General features: G+C 30.8%; 1 long non-coding RNA gene across 2 annotated transcripts; it reads left to right on the top strand.

The window, feature by feature from the left end:
* Positions 1–2,578: 2,578 nt before the first annotated feature.
* On the top strand, positions 2,579–6,800 carry LOC145637933 (uncharacterized). Of its 2 annotated transcripts, none has more exons than XR_014114548.1 (2): positions 2,579–2,899; positions 6,121–6,800. It is a non-coding gene; the product is annotated as an uncharacterized LOC145637933 (long non-coding RNA). The 2 variants fall into 2 exon arrangements; XR_014114547.1 differs by having other exon boundaries at positions 2,579–2,913.
* Positions 6,801–7,490: the final 690 nt, after the last annotated feature.

Raw genomic sequence — 7,490 nt, 5'->3', positions numbered from 1 at the left:
TTATTTTATTTTATTTTTAGTTTTGTTTTTCTTTTGGTTTTTAGTTTAGTATTTTAATTGTTTTTAGTTTAGTTTTATTTATTTTTAATTTCTTTTACATTATTTTAGCTTGTATTATAATTACCCTCTTTGGGGTTATTTTAGAAAAGAATCAATCAACATTTTATTTTAGATAGATTAGATTAGTTTAGTCTTTATTTTCTCTCTCTTAGGGTTAGTTTAGGAGTAGTGTAGAGAGAGAAAGCTTGGATTTCCATGGAGTTTTTGAGAGGTTGAAGAAGCAACTTTGTTGAACTTCTTCTCATCTATTCAATGAGCATTTTCTAACTTTCTCTCATCTTTATTTCTTGCTTAATTCTTAGTTTTTTGCTTTTTGTTTATTGATTTGAGTAGATTAATTAGTTTATTTGTTTAATCTTGTTTTTATTCTTATTTTACCTTGTTTTCCATGTCTTTCTTCATTATGTTAGCTTAGATTTTGTTCTAGGGAAATGGATGAAGGTTATGTTAATAAATTGAATGATTGATTGTGATTAGTATGGAATTGTTTCTTGATTATTGTGTATGGATGATGCTTTTATGTATTAGAATCTTTCTAGCTAATTGATTCTATGTTCTTAATTGTGCCTTCAATCGATTGTGCGAGAGTGAGTTGGTTGAGAGCCCTAATTTCTTCCATACCTTTGCTAGGCTAGTTGCACGAGAGTGAATTAGTTTAGTAGGATAATTAACATGCTTAATTGTGCGAGAGTGAGTTAAATGTGTTGATTGTTCCTAATCAAGGTCATTTTCATCTAATTGTATGATGTTATTGAATGTATTGATGTTATTGGATTCCACTTTCCCTAGTTTTAGTTATTTGTTCTTAGTTGTGTTTAGTTGAACCTCTCTCTATCTCACAAGCTTTCCTAGTAGTCTAATTAGCACAAATTGATACACTTAGTCCTTTTGGGTTCGACCCTTTACTTGCCACTAACTAGTTTAGTGTAAGTTTAGGTATTATAAATTTCTAATTTGGTTAGGATGGTAGCATAACGACCTATCTAATCCCGATCAATTCTTCCAATTAATTCTTGAATTAATTATTGAGCACATACTATTTATTTTAATTGAGGTTTCTTGCCTAGTTTTGTGCATAAAATTGCACGATTACTACCTTAGTGCATAGAATGCACTAATAAACTCCTTGACTCGATCTCAAATTACTTTAGTGAGCAATTAAATAAACTAATTTACTCGACTCAATACCAATAATAAATGGGTGAGAATAAAATTCATAAATCATGTTCAATAATTCTAATTATTGCTTTTTTAAATACATAAGTCTTGCTTATTAATCTCATGCTTCCTTGATACTCATAAATGAAACACTCTTTCATGATTCACATGTATTCAACTTGTATCATGCTTCGAATATCATATTCATATGCTTGCATATTAATTCATGTTCAACCAACATCAATTCCAAAACATATAATTAATCAAACATGCTACTAATCCATTAATTCAATCACAATTCACAATTCTAGTATGACTACGCATACACAAATATTCTAGTGCACATATGTACCTTGAATAACGCCTTAACTCGGCCACACTTGCTAGAAATTACCTAGCTCGAAACATCCCATAATTAAAATACATAACTATAATTAATTCACCATTCTCACAAATTTCCAGCAACTATAATACTATTAAATCCATACTAATCAAGCCCTTTTAATGACAATAAAGCCATAAAACTTTTTCTTTAATTAAGTTATATATATATATATATATATCATTAAAACCTTTTTTCCTTTTATGGGTAATCAAACTCTAACTCTACAATTAAAAAGTAGTGTGTGTAAATAAATTCCAGCATTAACTTGAAGGCTTTAAACTCATCAAAAACGTGATTAGACCATGAATTAATCAATAACAACAACCTAGCCTCAATCTGTAACCAATTATACAAAATCTCCAATTTTTAGGGTTTATAATTTGGGGTTTTTAATTAAATAAAAAGCAGAAATTTATGTTAATAAATTAGTAACATCAAAATCCCAAAATCAATACTAAAACGTAATAAAAATCATGCTTTTAAAACAATAAATTAATAGAATAAATTTTAGGATTAAATCTGCTGCCGCCAGTGGTGGTGGTGGCGCCAGTGTGCTGGCCGCGCAAGAGGAGGGAGAAGGAGAGAGAGACTAGCGTGGGATTTAGGGGGAAAAAAGAAGAAAGGGAAAAGAAAAATAAAGGGAAAAAAGAGAGAGAAAATAAAAAGAAAACCATTGAATTTTTGTAAAATCTGACAATTATGAACTTGTGTGGAAAATTTTTTGAGGTTTTAAAGTATTTCACTAGTACAAAAATGGCCTAAGGTAACATCACATGGTATCACTTTGAAAGGTAGAGATTGTACTAAGTTATAGGTAACACTATTGTAACACTTTAACATTAGGTAACACTTGATTGTAACACTTTAATATACAGTAATACTTTATTGTAACACTTTGATATTAAGTAACACTATTGTAACACTTTGATACATAAGTATGCTCACTAACTGAAGGTATTATTTTAATTTTTTTTTTTTAGAAAAAGAAATGCTCTGTTTTCATTAACTCCTTAAACTTATTATTGGCATTTCGATTCTTTCTAACTCACTCGCATTTCTTTATTTCAGTCTCTCTTCGCACTGCATTCTCCACCACAGCCCCCTCCACCGCAACCGCCTCCTCACCGGTGCTCCACCATAGCTCTCCTCCACCAGAGCCCTCATCCACCATAGACCTCGGCCTCCAACACGTACAACTCCTCGTCTTCCTCTCTTTCCCAATGAAGCGCACTCCATGTTCTCCTCTGAGGCGACCTCATCTGAAATCAATTGAGCCGAATTATGATATCAATTGAGGTGAATTCTCTCGGGTAAAAGTTGATTCTCTATGCAATTATCGAATCTCAATTTCGCAATCTAGGGTTTATTCTTAATTTAGTTTTAAGTATATTCAATTTAGTGTTCTATTAAACTCGATTATTATAATAAACTATTGCTTATATTTAATTTCTATTGAACTATTGCCTGTAAACTTAATTTTTACTGCCCTAGGTGTTGGAAATATGCATGTGATTACTGTTGCTGTAGATTTCAGACTCCAAGAGGAAAAATTTTCTATTTTATTTGGATAAATTTTTCTGATTTCAATTATAAAATTTGTGTTTCCATGTAAGTTTCAATTTGATAATTATCTGAAATAGATGATGGAATATTTACTAATTTGCAGTCTCAATTGTTTTTAGTTATTTTTACCTTTGGCTATTAGCCTATTATTGTTTAGATTTAATCTTTAAAATTATTAATCGAAAATGTTAATTTTATTAATATGTTCTTCCCTGAATAAAAGTGTTCTAATTAATTGAGATAAATCCCAAACCAGCAGCAATTTGATGCAACTTGTTAGATGATGTGGAGTTCTGTTACTGGATTTGTTAGAGGAAGAATAATCAAGTAATTTGGGGGAGTTTGTTATTTTTGTTATCACTATTAGTTTGTTATAAGTGAATTTTGTAACAAATAGAAGGGAGGGAAGGGTAGTAAGATCATTCAGAAAAGTTGTAAGTAGAAGTTTTGGGAGAGAATTCCTTCCTCTTGAAAGACAGAAATTGTGAACTGGTTGAATTCTGTTTCTGTTTTTTGGGTCTGATTTTATTCACTTCAGTATTATGTGTTTGTACTTGTTGTCATGCATAATTAATCTAACCGGGGACTTAAGAGTTAACAACACAGCTCAAATTAAATATCGAGTTATCCTTTAGTTTCACTGATGTTAACAGGGGAGTTACGAGCTTTGCAGTTAAGATCCTTTAGTTACGAGCTTACGTACAACTCTATGTTGTCGTTTGCTTTAATCATAGCTTCTCAGTGGTTTAGGATCTTTGATAAATATGATGTTGTTTATGCTGTTTATTTGTTTAATCATTAGAGTGCGATATTCTTCCCTGTTTAGTGTGATAGTTCTTCAGCCAGAAATGTGATAGTTCTTAAGCTAGAAATATAATCTCTTCAAATGCAGCCTGTGTAATGCCAAAATAATGACCCTGTCGTAGAAGACACCTATCAGCCGAGCATGGTGCGTTTTTGAGTCAAGGTATCATCTCTATAAATGAATAGGGAAATCCCGATGAATAATTTCAGAATTGCTTCAGAAGTCCTGAGGCAGGTTCTTTCTTCTCTTTGTCGGAATCATGGAGCTGCAATAGAAGAGAATTACAGACCATAAAAATTGAACTCAAATCCATGAGCCCACCTGATATAATTGAAAATAAAAAGAAGCAATCAGTAAGCTTTTATAGGCAGATAAATACTTGCTACTTCAAGCGTAGTTTGGGATGTCTTAGTATCAAATAATTGAGTATTAGCAAGATTAATTTACCTCAGACTCAGCTTTATAGGAAGACTATTAATAAGCTTCTATAGGCAGACTATTAATTGAGTACTAGGTTAGGTCCCGTGCCATGCACGATTATTGACAAAAAAAATTATGTACGTATTATTAGTTGTCATATATTGTAATATCTCGTTTTTTGTCATTAAATTTTGTCTATCTCAATCGTATCCTTGAAACGAATTTTATGTTTGCCACATAAAAACTTATAGTAGAAGATTGTATTTTTTAAAAAATATTTACAAAGATTATATTTTGCTATTCTATTTTCCATATTAATTAGTTAATTTAATGTAAATATAGAAAAAAGGTAAATATCATTTTATTTATATAGTAATTAAATTTTACAAATAATTTCCTTAAATAAATTTTCTATTAAATATTTTTTAAAAAAAAATACTAAGGACACACCAGAAATTGACATGTGTCATTGCTGGTGTGTCTTTTAGTATATAGTTATTGATTGATTAATAAGCTTCAAGCGTAGTTTGGGATGTCTTAGTATCAAATTATTGAGTATTAGTAAGCTTCTATAGGGAGACTATCAATCTTGCTAATAGTCTAAGGTAAATTAATCTTGCTAACAGTCTGAATTCTGCATGTCCTAGCTCTTATGTGAAGTCAAGTGCTCAGGTACTCTTTTTGTGCTCAGTTGCTCAGGTGCTCAAATCTGTAGTCAGGTGAGATCTTGTCTGCCTAACAAAGGTAATAAGCTCTTAAACCCGTATTCTAATCAGTGAAAGTGACCAGTAGAGGTCCTATGACATGCATGCATAATTCTACAGAACAAAGTCAATGCATAGATTTGTGACTTAAATGCATGAATCTGATCCATGTAGGGAGAAAACCTTGAATTTGAACTTAATGCCTGCAATATCTGTGAGCTAGTCATATATGAACTTTCCCTAGTAGGTATGTTTCCATTAGCGTTAAAACATGTTAACATGGTGTATCAATTAAGCAAATATCAATTCTAGTTATTAATAATTCAACCCATGAATAATACAATGATTACTCTCACTTGATCATTTCCATTTTGTCATATTTACAAAGTAATCGAACAACCCTTGACAGTAACACAGGACCAATCAGGTCGAAAATTGCTTACACAAATAATCAAACACTAATTCATCTATTAAATGGGATAATGTTTGAAGCTGTTAGTTATTCGAAAATAGCTAAATTAGCATGCCCTAATGGCTGTAGGAATCAGACTTATATTGACTCTCCCAAATGATTTACTGATAAGAATTTATGCGTTCATAGAATATGTAAAGGTTGTACGGTTCTTATTTTCATCGTATTTTGAGATGAAGAAATACAAAAAATGTGTATCATATAATCTACCATGATAATTTTGTTTCTATATCTATTTTGCAAATTTTGATGTAAAAATGTGCCTATTTGACTAGTTACAGCCCCTCATGGATGTAATGCAAGTTTGTATGCATTGTTCCTCAATGGTGAATGAAAACTATAGTTTTTTTCTGGCCACTTTTATAATCTGCCAACAGTGAAAATTGGACATAGTTTTGTTCTGGCCACTCTCTTTTGTGGTAAATCAGGAAGGTGGAATTAGCAATGTAAACTCTGAACATCATACTAATAATCTGCTAGGGGTCTAATACTCTAAAAATCTGTTTGTCATCAATAATGTCCGTCAACTGATTGTCTTGTGTGTTCTTTGTAGGAAGCAAGATCTAGATGGCAGAATATGAAAAACTTAGACAAGCAAGGATAGAACAAAATAGAAGCACAATGAAGGATTTGGGGGTTATATCCATGGCTTATGAAATGAAAGAGTCGATGAAGGGCTTGAAACAAACGAATAAGCACTGACTCTTATTATTGCGTTATTATATTTTTGCTCTAGATGTTTTATGTATGATGTTTTCACCTATGGAATCAAATGGATCAAGATGAAGAATTGGGATACAAGTGATGATGCTACAAGAAGCACTTACTATTACTGTTGTTTTGCTACTGCTACTGCTGTTTTGATGTTGTAACTGCTATTTTTTTGCTGCTACTGCTGTCTGTTGCTGCCCCCTGCCACTGCTGTCTGCTGCCACATCTACTGCCGTTTGCTGCCACTACTGTCTGCTAATGATGTTTGCTGTCACATAATGTTGTGTGCTGGTCTGTTATAGCTGTTGTCGTTCTGCTAGCTAGCTGCTGCCGCTATTTGCTGTTATTATCGCTGACTGTTTTTTTGAAATTTGGAAGTTTTTCTTATTTCCTCACTTTTTCCAAGCTAGAGATCGAAGTTGATTTTCTTTTTGTTTGGATTATTATATTGTTTGGCCAAACATTAAATTTGGTGTTTATGAATTTTTTTTTTATAAGACTATGAAAGTATTTCAATCCAAATTGTTGTCCATCATATATGTTAATTTCTCATTCATAGTTGTTGTACATATTAATACTAATTTTATATTTTAAAAATAATAATAAAATAATAATTGTAATAATAATAATAATAATAATAATAATAATAATAATAATAATAATAATAATAATAATAATAATAATAATAATAATAATAATTATCTATTAATTAATAAGGTGTTAAATTAGTTTGTAAAAAGTGATACATAATGTCAAAAAAAGTGCTACAATATGTTCAAAGATGATTGAAAAATGTTACCTAATAATCAATAAAGTGTTACATTAGTTCAGAAAAGTGATACATAATGTGATAAAGTGATACTAGATGATTGAAAAATGTTACTAAAGATAAGTAAGTGTTACATAAGAAATAAAAGGTAACACTTTAAAAATGATACTAATAATATAATAAAGTGTTACATAAGAGAGTTTATAGTAACATTTTTAAAAGTGTTACCATAGGTTACCCAAAGTTTTACATAAGACCTTAGGTAACATGGGCGGATGTATCACCCACTAAAGTGTTACCTATTGTCTATAATAACACTTTTACCACTTTATGTAACACTTTTTGGGTGTTACTTAAGGTTAGTTTTGTACTAGTGTTTGTACTCTCTTTTTAAAAATAAAAGTCATATTTATAAATTTGTCATTACTAATTCGTACTCCCTT

The sequence above is a fragment of the Chenopodium album genome, chromosome 7, assembly GCF_948465745.1.
Source record: "Chenopodium album chromosome 7, dcCheAlbu1.1, whole genome shotgun sequence".
Classification (NCBI taxonomy): domain Eukaryota; kingdom Viridiplantae; phylum Streptophyta; class Magnoliopsida; order Caryophyllales; family Amaranthaceae; genus Chenopodium; species Chenopodium album.
The sequence above is the reverse complement of the archived record's forward strand: the minus strand, read 5'-3'. Positions and strand labels throughout refer to the sequence as shown.